Source organism: Dromiciops gliroides, chromosome 5 (genome assembly GCF_019393635.1).
Source record: "Dromiciops gliroides isolate mDroGli1 chromosome 5, mDroGli1.pri, whole genome shotgun sequence".
In the NCBI taxonomy this organism is placed as follows: Eukaryota; Metazoa; Chordata; class Mammalia; order Microbiotheria; family Microbiotheriidae; genus Dromiciops; species Dromiciops gliroides.
In genome coordinates, this window is record NC_057865.1 from 112,039,233 (window position 1) to 112,053,848 (window position 14,616).

The following is a 14,616-nucleotide window of genomic DNA, read 5'->3' on the forward strand; positions in this document are numbered from 1 at the left end:
GTGTGGTCTTATTTCTTGATCAGATAGTCAATAAGCATTTATTAAGTGCTTACTATGTACCAGGCACTGTGCAAAGATCTGGGGAAACTGACAAAGGCAAAAAGCACATTCCCTCACTTCTAGGAACTTGTAATGGAGAAGACAACATGTAAATGAGGCAGATATAAGACATGTACAGAGTTGATGGAAGATAACCTGAAGGGGGAACATATTAGCAGTTGGGGAGACTGGAAAAAGCCTCCTGCTGAAGGCGGGCTTTGTTCTGAAGCTTGAAGGAGACCACAATAACTAAGTAGTAGAGGTGAAGGGGCAGAGCTTTCCAGACATGGGGGGCAGCCAGTGTGGAGGCCCAAAGATAGTACATGCTAAGTGCTGCATTGTTGGAGCACTGTGTGATGTTTAAAATCTAAATTGTGGTCGCCTTAAATTAGAAGCTTTAGCACCAGTCCTTGGGCATTAAACATTTATTAAAGCATACAGATATTCCCATGGAGTTCAGAAAGTTAAGAAAAAAGCCTATTTAGCCTAGAGTTCCAGCCTGGTCTGGTTCTTCCTCAAGTCCTCTGCCACAAGCCTGCTTCAATCATGAACTCTCTCCAGTAAACTGATTGTGGAAGCTTTTTATAGGTCTGGAACAGAGGCGGGCCTTACATACTGCTTCAAGCTGATTGGTTGGTGTCATCCAAATCCATTGGTTCTGAAGGTGTTCTCAAGGTGTGATTACAATCCAGTTAACCTGAAGTAGGCTAATCAGCAGTTAATCACTCTCACTTGATTCAATCAGTCTAGATTAATCTCCAGGTGGGTCTTTGAGTATCTGCTAAATCTCATTATTTCATCACATAAGTAAACCTTCTTTTATTAACTGTTGAATGAACTGGAGAAGGGGGCAGGGAATGGTGGTTCATTTTGTCCCAACATTGAGCCTATGCTTGTATGAGACCAACTTGAGTCATGTCTGCCCATTATATTGGACAAGTCACTTAATCTTCCTTATCTGTAAAATGAAGGGTTGGCTTAGATGACCTCTATAGTCCCTTCCAACTCATTGACCAGATCTTTACCATTGATGCAGCAGACATTTGTTACTTGGTAGATGCTAAAGAGAGAGGTAGAAATAGGTCTTAGGTCTTTTTGGAAGAAGAAGATTGGGCAAGGAGCCAGGAGCAGTAGGGGGGCGGGACAGCATGAGGGCACTAGCAACTCCCCAAGAAGAGCGGAAGAGTGTAGAAGGAGAAAGTTTAGAGGAAGGGAATCCCAAAGACAACATTCTGTTAGCTTCCTTCATAATTTTGTTCTGGGATGGTCTCCACTGTGGTCCTCTAGCATTGCCTTAAACCACACAGCATTTATCAAACAGAAATGGGGGTAGAATTTGATTTGTAAATTGGCACTGAGGGCCCATAATTATAATGACTGGTTATACCCTGAGAATACCTTATACCATTCCCCAAAATATAACCAATTTAAGACATACACCCTTCCTGTTTCTGAAAGGATTCGAATCTGGTTTACAGATAAAAACAAGTCAAAGATAAAAATAGTAATAATGACAATATTATTAACAAAACATTTACATGGTACTCTATAACTCATTAGCTTCTTAAATGAAACAAAGTAGACTCCTAACCATAGCAGAAGGAATAAACAGATTCAGACACCAGAATCGAACAGATTGCTACACTGGGGTAACAAATTTGGGTCTGTTTTCTAGCCACTAACATGAAAAGAAAAAAAGTACAGAGTTGCACAAATTTCATTTTTCTATGAGCAATATAGAATAAGGAATATTCTGCCCCCCCAATGGAACTACATTCAAGTAGAAGTTTAGGAGGGGTTTGGGGGGCAGGTATAGAGCCCTATATAAAGGAAATTGAGTTCTTACTAAAAGATACAGAAGCTTTATTCAACACAGTTGAATTGCTCTGGTACTGTACAATGATAGCTTCAAGATGGATTTCTGTGAAGGCATTTCTGCATGGACCTGAGACACTGTATAAGATCCTAGATTTAGGCAGTTTGGTACAGTGGACTGAGAACTGGCTCTTGTGTCAGAGGACCTGGGTTCAAATCTTGCCTCTGCTGCTTATTACATGGGCGACCTTGATCTCGTCTCCTACCTGCTGTTGGCCTCATTTGGTAAACGAGAAGATGGGATTAGATAGCCTTTGAGGTCTCTTCCAGATCTATGAATCCTCTTCATTTTAGAGATGAGGAAAGTGAAATAGGGAAAGGTTAAAAGATTTGCCCAGGGTCAGTAAGGGAGCTGGTAAATAGCAGAAACAGTACCTGAGCCCTTTTTGCTTTTTCCTGCCCCTTCTTTTCCTTTTCTCCCTTCTCCCCCACCCCCTTCCTCTTCAAATAGTCAGTCAAAAAGCATTTGTTAAGTTCTATGTGCCAGTAGACTCTTCCTCATCATGAGGCATCATGAGTACAGGGGGCTCTGACATTTGCTCTGTGACCTTTGATATTTAAGTTGCTTTAATTTAACATGCTTCACATGTGGTTCCCTGAGACACCTCTCCTGTGGACAATTCTGACTGATGTTGGCGGAGGTAGTTTCCACACTAGGAGTTCTGTCACATTGATGAAATCACATTTTTAAAAAGTAGACTTGGGGCAGCTAGGTGGCACAGTGGATAAAGCACCGGCCCTGGATTCAGAAGGACCTGAGTTCAAATTCAGCCTGAGACACTTGACAATTACTAGCTGTGTGATCCCTGGGCAAGTCACTTAACCTTCATTGCCCCCCCCCCCAAAAGTAGACTTGAATCTTCCCAAACTCCCAAATCCCCAAGCCCAAATTCCAAAGCTCAATGCCATATACTAGGATAAGTCCAAAAGCCTGAAAATAGCCTGAATGGTCTTATAAACATAATAATGGTAAGAATATAGATAGGCAGGGAAAAGAAAATGATCTTGCCCCCTGGGTTTACCTTTGCTTCCATGTCTTCCACCCTCCTCCAATTCTCCAACCTTCCCCCCAAAAAACCCACTTCTTTCTACTTGTCTGCATAGAAGAGTGGAAAGGATTTTGAAATTGAGAGACTAGAGAACCCTGGATTCCAAGGGTCTTGGCAGTTCTTTGGCAGGACAGTCCCAAGGCAAAATGTTAAATAAGTGTAGCCTAGGGGCAGCTAGGTGGCACAGTGGATAAAGCACTGGCCTTGGATTCAGGAAGACCTGAGTTCAAATCCAGCCTCCAGCACTTGACACTTAACTAGCTGTGTGACCCTGGGCAAGTCACTTAACTCTCATTGCCCGGCAAAAACAAACGAACAAACAAACAAACAAACAAAAAAATAAGTGTAGCCTAGTCTTCTGCAATAGACAAGGAGATGTAAAGTGAGGTCTTTGAGAGATCCTATAGTACTTGGTTATAATCACCATGATCATCATCGCTGTCATCAACACCACCACCATCTTCATCATCATCAGTAACTATAATAACGAAGTCCAAAAGATACTTGAGCCTTGTACGGCTAACCATAGTGCTCTACTAGTGACCCTCTGTGTGTTCTACATTCCTTGAGCAAAGGCCCTCCCACTAGAGATTGAAAGCCTCTTCTGGCCTTAGTCTCAAGATTGAATGTAAGAGTTGCTGCTTTTTTCCAAAAAATATGTAAGGTTTTCAGGCTTTAAACTAAAAGAGCATGAAAGAATCCTGTCTTCTCATGAGGAAGAGGAAGTACTCCAGTTCAAGCTATAAGACAACAACAGAAAGAAGTTCTACAACTCTATGTCCAATGGAGCCGGATGATGCAGTGTCCAGCCCAGACTAGGTATTTATCCACAGGGGCAGCGTCCAAACAGAGATTACACTTCCAGTGGGGTAGGGTCCAGTAGAGAAAATGTATCTGGCAAAGACCAGAAGGAAGGAAACAAGAGGATTTTTTGAGACAGAAAAGACATCTATCCTCATATTAGATAACCATTTTTTCCCTGAATAACTCCAAACTCTAGTGGTCTCTGGGAAGACTAGGGTAGGGAACTTGGTTGGCAGGCTATTATATTAGTCCCATCAAGAGGTAATAAAGACCTATGAATCAATCAATGGGCATTTATTAAGTGTCTTCTATATACCCAATGATGTGCTGAGTACTAGGTATAGAAAAACAAAAATGAAATGGTCCCTGTCCTTAAGGAGGTAACTTGTCATGGTAGATAGCTTGGTAGAAGTAAAGTCAGAAGGATTTGAGTTTGAATCCTGACTTGGACACTAGATGTGTGACTCTGGGCCCTCAGCTTCTTCATCTGAATGAAGAGGGGGCAGCTAGGTGGTGCAGTGAATAGAGAGCTGAACCTGAAGTCAGGAAGCCCTGAATTCAAATCTGGTCTCAGATACTACCTAGCCATGGGGAAAAGTCACTTAACCCTATTTGTCTCAGTTTCCTCCTTTATAAAATGAGTTGGAATATTGTTTGATGAAAAACTGTGAATGACTTAACTATTCTCAGCAATACAATGATCCAAGACAATCCCAAAGGACTAATGATGAAGCATACTATCCATCTCCAAAGAAAGAACTGGTATTGATTGAACACAGACTGAAGCATGCTATTTTTCACTTTCTTTCATTTTTTTTTTATTCTAGTTTTCTTATACAAAATGACTAATATGGTAATGTTTTATAGAATTGCACATTAACCTGTATCTGATTGCTTACTGACTCAGGAAGGGGGGAAGGGAAGGAGGAAAGGAAGGATATAATTTGGAACTCAAAACTTTAAATAAAAATGCTAATTATTAAAATAAGTAAACAAAATAAAATGAGGGAGAAAAGGAAATGGCAACTACTCCAGTATCTCTGCCTAGAAAACCCCAAACAGTATCACAAAGTCAGATACAACCAATATACTGAAAAACAACAAAAATAAGTTGGTCAAGTCATGATAATTAATAAGGTTAGTATTAACATAAGCTCGATAAGTTGAACAGCTACGACTCACCAGAGCTGTTCCTTTTGACTTGCACAGGGTTTTTTTGGTTGTCGTTTGGTGCCTTGGAGCGAAGGGATTAAGTCATAAATTATTTCCCAGCCCCCCTCACTAGCAGTTCTTTATTAGCATCACAGCATGCTTTAATTCTAGCTGGAGAGTGATTACTCTTGTCACAGCTCCTCAGTCTTGAGCACCATGAAATATGTTTGACGTGAAGATAGAGGGCTTGGCTGCCTAGAATGCTAGGTGCCTGGCAGTTTTGACCTTTGGCTCTTTGTTGAACAATGGGAAATAGTTCTACTTCCGTTGCAATGCTAGGGAAGCACACCGACACTGTTGTGGGTGCATACAAGTGCCTGAGTGTATGTGTGCATACAGGTACATGTGTGCCTTCACTCTGGCTCTAGGATTCTCTACTGAGAGGCAAAACAGTGGAGGAAGCATTGGATTCTAAGTCTAAAGATGGAAGGAACTTCAGAGGCCCTCTGGTCTGATGCCTTCACTTTCATAGAGTCCAGAAAGTCTGAGTGACTATCAGATATTCAATGATTTTTTTTTTTGCTTCAATGATTTTTTAAAAAATGTGCTAATAGGGAAAGACAACATATATTGGGTAATGGTAGTCAATGAGGAGTTTTTTGGTGGTGTAGATTTGCTTACTATCCTGAAAGCTAAGTAGAAAAGAGAGGGGTGCAGGGTACTCATGCAGTGACATGGCATTAAGATGGTTTGGGAGTGGCAGCATGGTTTTGGGTTCAGGCTAAATATGGTCACTAATAAGAAATGCAAGGTCCCAAATTGGAGTTTGGAGTAACATGTTGGAGGAGCAGGAAGCATGAAAATGGCTGTAGCATAGCAATACCATGCAATGTAAAGAATAAAAAAATAGTTTATAAACATTACCTGCTCTCCCAGCACAGGGAGAATCAGTTCAAAGCATGGGTGCTGTGTTACAAAAGGAATAGGACAACATCTTGGTAAAGGAGAAGAGGTTATATTTGGAGTGGGGTGGTAAAGAGGTTATTTCTTTGGGATAGAGAACTGCCTTTGAGGAAATCCTCTTTACCTGTGGAGATATGCAACTATTCTAGAATATATAGTTCTATAGAGTTGTCTAGAGTAATAAGAAGCTAAATGAGTTGCTTACGGCCACATAGGCAATGTGCGAGATCCATCATACCCATCTTCCCATCAGAGGTGAGATTTGAATTCAGGTCTTCCTGACCAGGAATTCTACCAGCCTTCAACCCACTATGCCATGCTCTCAGATAAGATAATACATGTAAAGGTCTGTTGTGCAATACATTTGTAAAATCAGATAAGATAATACATGTAAAGGTCTGTTGTGCAATACATTTGTAAAGTTATTGTTATCATTACCAATTATGTTTTAATTTTCCTCTTTCTAGTGAATATTGGTAGTGATGAATTTACATAGTGCTTTAAGGTTTGTAAAACATTTACAAATATTATCTCATGTGATCACCACAGCAGCTCTGGGAGGTAGGTGTTATTACTAGATTCATTTTACAGATCAGAAAACTAAGACCAACAGAGGTTAAGTGACTCTTCCTAGGATCACACAGCTAGTGTGACTCTCAGAGAATCTCAGGGTTGGAAGGCATTTCAGAACCATTCAGTCCTTTATCTGGAAATGCCTGACAAAGTGAGCCAGCCCTTGCTCCAAGCCCTCCAGTAAAAAATAACTCATTACCTCTATAGGTAGGCCATTCCTATTTTTGGAAAGCTTCAGTTGTTAGTTAGTCCTTCCATAGAATTTGTTGTTGTTTGCTCAGTTGTTTTCAGTCATGTCCAACTCTTTGTGACTCCATTTGGGGCTTTCTTGGCAAAGATACTGGAGTGGTTTACAATTTCTTTCTCCAGATCATTTTACAGATGAATAAACTGAGGCAAAAATAGGGGTAAGTGACTTGCCCAGAGTCACACAGCTAAGAAGTGTCTGAGGTAGAATTTGTGCTCTGTTCCTCCTGATGCCAGGGTCAACGCTTTATCCACTGTGCCACCTAGCTGCTTTTCACTAAAACGAACCAATATTAAAATGAATTGTATTGTAAAAGCTCTTTGAACTTCCTCAAAAAGAAGAAAAATATAAGCATAAAGTATAAAAAAGGGGAGCTTAGAGTATCTCCTGGATCCAGCCAGACACTATCTACAAATGCATGTCATTGTATGTCATTGTATGTATGTCACATGCTTGCTCATGTTTCTCATCTGGATCTTGATTTAGCTTATGGTCTTCTTTGATGTCTTTAGTGCTTTGTGATTGCCCTTTCTGCTAAGCCTAATAGATAAGCTTTCCTTTCCTTCCCCTTAGAGAACCTCTTGTCTTCTGACTGCTGATCTGTGACTCCATGAAATGACAGCACATTTTTGCCTCTGCTGTTCTGATACTGTTCACACACACTCAAGCTGGTCCTAATTGTGGAGGAATGTGGGGTTTCCTTACCAGCAGCTTGGACTCTAGCCCCACCAAGGAAGTTGGACTAGGATAGGATGATCATACTCATACTTTGCTAACTTTTCTAGAGTAGTACAGAACCCCCAAAGAAAGATTTCTTGCTGTGGGAAGAGGAAACTGAGGCAGAAAGCAAAGAATGACTTATCCAAGGTTAAAACCAAGAGTTTTGAATCACTGAGTACAATTATGCACAGGGCCATTTTTTACTTTCTACCCTGTTCCTTTAAAGTGTATTTCCTTACAAATATCACCATTATTGTCATCCTCAATATGTGAATTATTGGTATAAGGTCATGTACATGAATATAAATGCACACATATTGGCAGACTCTCTCATTCTTGACCAAAACTTAGAGCTTTATTTTTTAATCTCTTGAACTATTTGCATCTCACTCATCAAAGAAAATATATTGTTCTTAGTTTTTTTCACTGTCTCTTTGATCTGGGAGTCCATCTTGGAGCGCCAACCACCTTGGAAAGGACTACTCAAAAGGATAGGTGCAATGACCGAGAGAGCCTTTTTTCCCCTCCTAATCAGTAAGGTAAGAACTAATCATGCAGATGAGGTACTTTTATAGCTTAACTAAGTCAAGAGATGCTACCATAAATTATTAATAAGTTACAGCTGGTAATATGGCCTTGGTTATTAATAGCATATTTTAAGCAAGCTCCCCTTCTTTGTATGATAAGAGATAACACTACACGAGCCAGATAATAAGTGCCAATTTGTACCAGCAATCAGTGGGTTGATTAAAGGTAACTCTATCCCCAGCTGAAGAGATAGCTTTGGAGTTAGAGGCTGGTCCATTACAGAATCAGTTCAGTTGCTTAGAGTACTGAATGAATGAGACATGGGTCCCATATGAGATTTCTGTAGGCTGAGTTTCACCCACTTCCTGGATCCAGCCAGACACTGCCTTACAAATGTATGTCATTGATCACAAGGGGAACCAGGTGAGAGAAAGCATATGTCCCAGCCCTAGGTCTCCATTTGGGAACCAACCTGATTTCCATCTGGTTTGTTACCACTCTCCTCATTCTTGTTCAGCTAGTTCACTATGCACTCTGTCTCCTTCTTTGTCTACTTGGGGTCTCCTGGTTCTTTTCCACCTTCCTATTGGCTGACTCACTACTTCTCCAGACCACCAGTAAGCTATGTGTCCCCTGACTCTGTCTGTCTACCTGGTTCCTGAACCATGGCTTCATCTTCACATACCTCTACTGTATAAAAGTTGTTATCTGCTGCTTCTGGGGTGAATGGAAATCATGTTCAAAGTCAATGAAGTTCTTCAAAGCCAGACCCTTTTGGAAATTGAGAAAGAGTGTCAGACCTTTGAGATATTATTGATAACTTAAATTTCATTATGCCTCACTTTAGCATTTATCAAATAATATTTTAAGACAATATACTGGAAGGAACCAAGGAGCCAGAAGACTTAGAATGTAAGTTCCCTGAGAAGGGATTATTTCATTCCTTGTGCCTGGCATGGTGCCTAGCCTAGCACAGAGTAGGCATTAATAAATTGATCAATTGATCCTCTAAAGCCACTTCAGGCAATTGGTATCTCCCTTCTCCTTAAAACATCTCCAAGGAAGGAAATCACACAACTACCTCAGGGTAGCCCACTTTTTATTTTTACATGTATATGTGTATGAGCATGTATATGTATGTGTATATATACATATATGTATGTGTATGTATATATCTCTGTGTGTATATATACATATATGTATGTGTATGTATATATCTCTGTGTATATATATATATATATATATATATATATATATATATATATATATAGAGAGAGAGAGAGAGAGAGAGAGAGAGAGAGAAGAAAGGCTTATTGGGTTGGAGAAAAGGAGTATATTAAGAAATAAATGTGCTGTAAAAATAATAGTCATCAAATTTTTAAAAAGAAAAAATAACAAGGTAATTAATACCCCGCCATGATAACATCATAAAAATGTATGGTCATTTCTAGAACCATATGAAAATATCATATCATGTCATAGATGAGTGAAAGTCAGCTGTTTCATCACCCAAAGGCTCATCACTTTGCTTTATTAGTCCCTGAAAATGGTGCTTTTTAATGTTACATTCTCTAATCTTAAAAAAGTAATTTCAGCTCTCATTCGAAGACATTAACAATTGCTTCCATTAGGACAGCTGGGAAGTTTAACATAACCCTAAGTTGTCAGGGAAGGGAATGGAAAAACAGAAAATAGATTTTCCTCCAGTCATTTTATGTTTTTGTAAATGGAACCAGGTTGACAGAGGATGAAAACAACTCAATTCACAGACTTTGTACAGTATGCCATAATGGCAGAGGAACTGAAAGTCCCAATAGGAGAAAAATGGGTCAGTCTGATGAGTTGATTGTAGTCTCAAAGAAAGCTGAAGAGTATGAATGTGCATACGCCCCTTATTGGCTAAAGATTCTTGACCCTGCATCATTGTTTAAGAATTATTAATATGAATAACACCAGATACTTTTATTTATTTGTTACACCCACATAGTGGCTTTCTGAATAGCTGGAGGCATTGGACTGAAAATTATCCACATGGAATCACTGTTCTAAAAATAAAATGAGGGAAGATGGGAAAAGAAATCAAGAGAAAAGTTGGGGCAAACTGTATCACTCCAGGAATGAACTTCTTTTTGCTTCTTTTTCCTTATCACCCTCTTTAATTGTAATCTGGTTTCTGATGCCATTTGCTTCTGAAGCAGTTTTAACATAGTAGAAATAGCTGTGGGCTAGGAGTCAGAAAACCTAGATTCTGATTCCAATTCTGGGACTTATAGCCTTTGTAACCACTGTCAAGCCAATAGGTTTCTTTAAGCCTCCATTTCCTCATCATGAAAAAGGGGATAATACTTGGATTGCCGACTTCAATCATCAGTCCATCAACACTTATTAAGTACCTGCTATGTGCCAGGCCTTGTGCTAGGCACTGGGAGTGCAAAGACAAAAGAGAAACAGGACTTGACCTCAAAGAACTTAAATTCAAACAGGAAAAAGACAATGTTTGAATGTGTTTGATCTGTAGAATGTGAGGGCTGATGATGGCTCTACCCAATCCAAGTGTGAACATCTCATTACTCCTTTTCATTTCCACCCAAGACTCAGGATTGTCTTCCTCACCTCCATAAAATTGTTAATTGTTTTTATTTGAGGATGGGGTAGAGAGCCAGACCTTAGATTTCATCTATGTAGGGAACTCCTCTGAGGAAATGTCTTCCCCCATGAAAATCAGCAACTAATTTGTAACTTAAGTCTTAGATAGTTGTCAAGGAGGCTTTAAAATTAAGTGACTTGCTTAGAGCTTGAACACAGGTCTTTTTGGCTCTAAGGTGGGTCCCTTTATCCACTACCCTAGGCTGCCTCCACATCTCATTCTGCCCTAGGTAAAGTAGGATAACTATTTTCAGGGGTATGTGTTTTCATTTCACCCCTTTAGTTTTGTAACGATTGGAATAACGCCACCTGCTGGATACTTACTGTAGAAGAGTTCTGCCCATGAAGCGAAGGTCTTTGAGGGCAAGACCAGGAGTCTTTTCTTTGGTATCAGGAAGTGACGCGGAGTAGTGGGAGGAGGAAGGAGGAGACTGGTGCTCTTTCCTCTGGACTCTGGTGGAGAAGGGAGCTAAAAATGTGCTCTCCCTTTAATAGATAGAAATCTAGGCCTTTCTCTCTCTCTTTACCAAATTCTTATTCTCCTTAATAAATGCTTAAAAGTCTAACTCTTGCTAAAGCTTATAATTTATTGGCTACCACTCATTAGATATTTTAGACAGTTTAGCTAGAATTTTAGCCCTTAACAGTTTTAGAAATATTCTTTTTCATGGTGATTCCCCCCCACCCCCATATCCCTTGCTAATGATGTGCATTTACACACATCCCAATCCAATTAGGACAGCCACCTCCAGTGGGGGCCCTTCCTTTGCTCTGTTTTTCTGTTTTCACTGTTTTATTTGTTTTCCATCTCATTTTTAACTGTCAATAAATTATATCTGTTGGACTTGGAACTCACTGAAGGATGTATATCTCATTACAGCCCAGCCGGACTGTGGACAACCTGCTCCAGATGCCTACCTCATTACACCTTTTAAATTTCCTGCCCTCACTCAGTTGTTTTGGCCTCATACTACAATCCTTCAAATTATGTGCATCTCATTACACCCAAGCCCACTTAGCAGAAACTCCTTTCAGGTGTTTGCATCTCATTACACCTCTTTATTTCAGGCTTAAATCTGGTGGGTTTTGCATCTTACTACATCCTTGATAATTAGGCACATCCCATTACATCTCTGCCTGGTTGGAGCAACTGCTGTCTGGTGTGTGCATCTCATTACAACATTTTGTTTCCAGGGATAACCCGATGGTAGACATCTCATCATATTCCTTTCATAATTCCAGGAAGTGCATTGCACCCCAGCCAAATGAGGACAACCTCATTCATTTATGTGAATCACAGAACAACTTCAGTTCTAGGCATAACTTCTGGGCTTCACATCTGATCACACACTTATTAACTATGCACTTATTACACTGATGCCTAATTAGGACAAGGTTGGGATATTTCCTGAATCTAATTGTCCTTTATACTCTCTTGTTCTTGGCATATCATTATACCTTCTCTACATTAAAACCAACTTACTACACCTTTTTCAAATTATGCATAATCTCTCACATCTCTACCAAATTAGGATAATCAGTCTCAGGTTTGTACATTCCATTACACATTTTATTTTTTCAAGTAGACTCTGTTGATGATGATATAGCTTACTTTTATACTATGTTACCTTAAAAATTCTTTCATCTACATTATCGTGTTTGAGCCTCACAAAAGGGCAAGTTTTACCATACTTATTTTATATATGAGGAAACAGAGCTAGCTGCAGGGTCACAGATAAAGAAATGGAAGGGACCTAAGAGGTTATCTTGTCCAGTGGAGTCAAACTCAGATATAAACGGGCACCATTAAACCATAAATAAGGAACCCTGTGGACTTCATGTTGACTAGGAAGCCACATTAGCCATTTTAGTTGTGCCTGACTCTTTGTGACCCCATTGGCATTTTATTGGCAAAGATCCTGGAGTCATTTGCCATTTCCTTCTCCAGCCCATTTTACAGAAGAGGAAATTGAGGTTAATAGGGTTAACTGACTTGCCCAGGGTCACACAGGTAGTGTTTGAGACCAGATTTGAACCCAGGAAGGTGAGTCTTCCTCACTTTAGGCCTGGAGCTCTATCTACTGCACCAACCAGCTGCCCTTTTCCTTAGCTGTACTTGTTTGCTATGAGAGAATTCTATTGTGGGAAAATTGGAGAAACCATGTCAAAAAATAGAAGAGCATCCGTAAAACATTTTAAAAGAGAAAGATCACTGGCTTGTAGTCAGCCTGGTCCAGTACAAAGAGCCTTGGCTTCCAAATGGATTCAGGAAGAGTCCATTAGTATTGAAATGACTGAACAACAACAGTTAAGCAAACATAAATCAGCACACTGATGATGTCTGAAGATATATGCCTTACGCTACACTCATCATCCGCTACTTCCCTGCCAAGATGTAGGAGGCCAGCCTGTCGGTCCTCTTATGTTACCAATGGGGAGGTACAGATTGATCAATTTCAATGGATCTTTTTACACCATAATGCCCCTGTCAGAATCTGGTATCATTTTGTTTCTGAACCCAGTTAGGAGGACAATCGTTTTGTGCCTCCTAAAATCCCAGTATCTGTCCTCATCAGAGTCTGGTCCAAATCTGGCTAGTTGGCTGCTTATACTGAGCCTCTTGGCCTTATTTTAGTGGGATTCCCTGCTCCTGACTCCTGAAACAACTGGTAGTCGTTGCTTATGCCCCAGAAGCCCATAGCTGGAGCTCCAACACTGTTCTGAGGAGATAAGCTCAAGACCATGTTTAGGGGAACTTTCCAAAGGAAAGTTACTATGCTGGTAAATGCTTAAGAATTGGCTGGGCGGGGGGGCGGGGAGGAGGAAGGACAAACAACATATTTTAAAGTTTATTTGCATTATTAAAAATTTCTCCATCACTTCAAGTCTAGACACTTAACAAAATGATATACTAGCACTGTCACACCCCTGGTCCAAGACCACCAGTTCTTAGGCTCCCTGATTCAAGAGGTATAATATGGAAATGTGGTATGGTTACAGGGACCTGATTTCAAAAAGACAGAACTCAAAGGGAGGGGAGTAGAAACTGTGTGGCATGAAGGAATTTGGTGGTGTACAGCTTCACAACAAGGGCTTATCAAGATCTCTTAATTTAGCTCTTTCCTTAAACTTTCTTTCCAAGGTCACAGTGACTCTAGGCGGGGATATTCCAACACAGAGAGAGGATTAGGCAGCTGTGAACAAACGCATAGTACAAGGCAGTAGCTCCGGGTGAGGAACTAGCTACATAGCCGTTCTCGGAGTTGGGGGCTTTTGGGAGTGCTGAACTTTTTCCCTGATGGCTTGTTGTTGTTATTTTCCCCTCAGTTCTAGCAGGTAACAACCTGTCTTTCAAGAGCTGGAAGTTGCCTTCTCATAAGGTATGGGTATCACGAGATGTGCCTAATTATGAGGTATGTAATCAGATGTGGAAAAGACCTAGTTATATCTAAAATTGGATGCATATAATGAGGCACACACCTGAAATCAGTTGTTCTAGCAAGGTTGGGATGTAGTCACTTAAAAAAAAAATCCCACAGTTGAGCAGGATAAAAATTTTGATGAGATGAAAATGCCCAAAAGTCGTTGTTTTAATTGGATTCAGGAGTGAAAGATGCCTGTAAATCAAAGACTAAAAGAATTTCCAAGATAGAATGAATCTTAGCGTTACCTAGTCCAAGGTTTCTTAACTTTTTTTTTTTTTCAAGGTCTTGGACTCCTCTGGCAGTCTCATGAAGCATACAGACTCCTTCTCATTTAAGATAACATATGTAAAGTGCTTTTTAAGCCTTATGGCACTAACTGCATGCTAGCTATTATCCTTATTATTCTCAGAATAGTTTTTGCTTTAAAAACATAAAATAAAACCTACAGGATTACAAACAGAACTGATTATAGTGAAATAGTTACCGAGATATTTTTAGAACAAAAGTCCACAGACCCAAGCAAGGTCTTCTGGACCAGTCCAGAGGAGAACTTTACAATGTACTACACAAACAAGGGGAGTTTGGATAAAGTTTC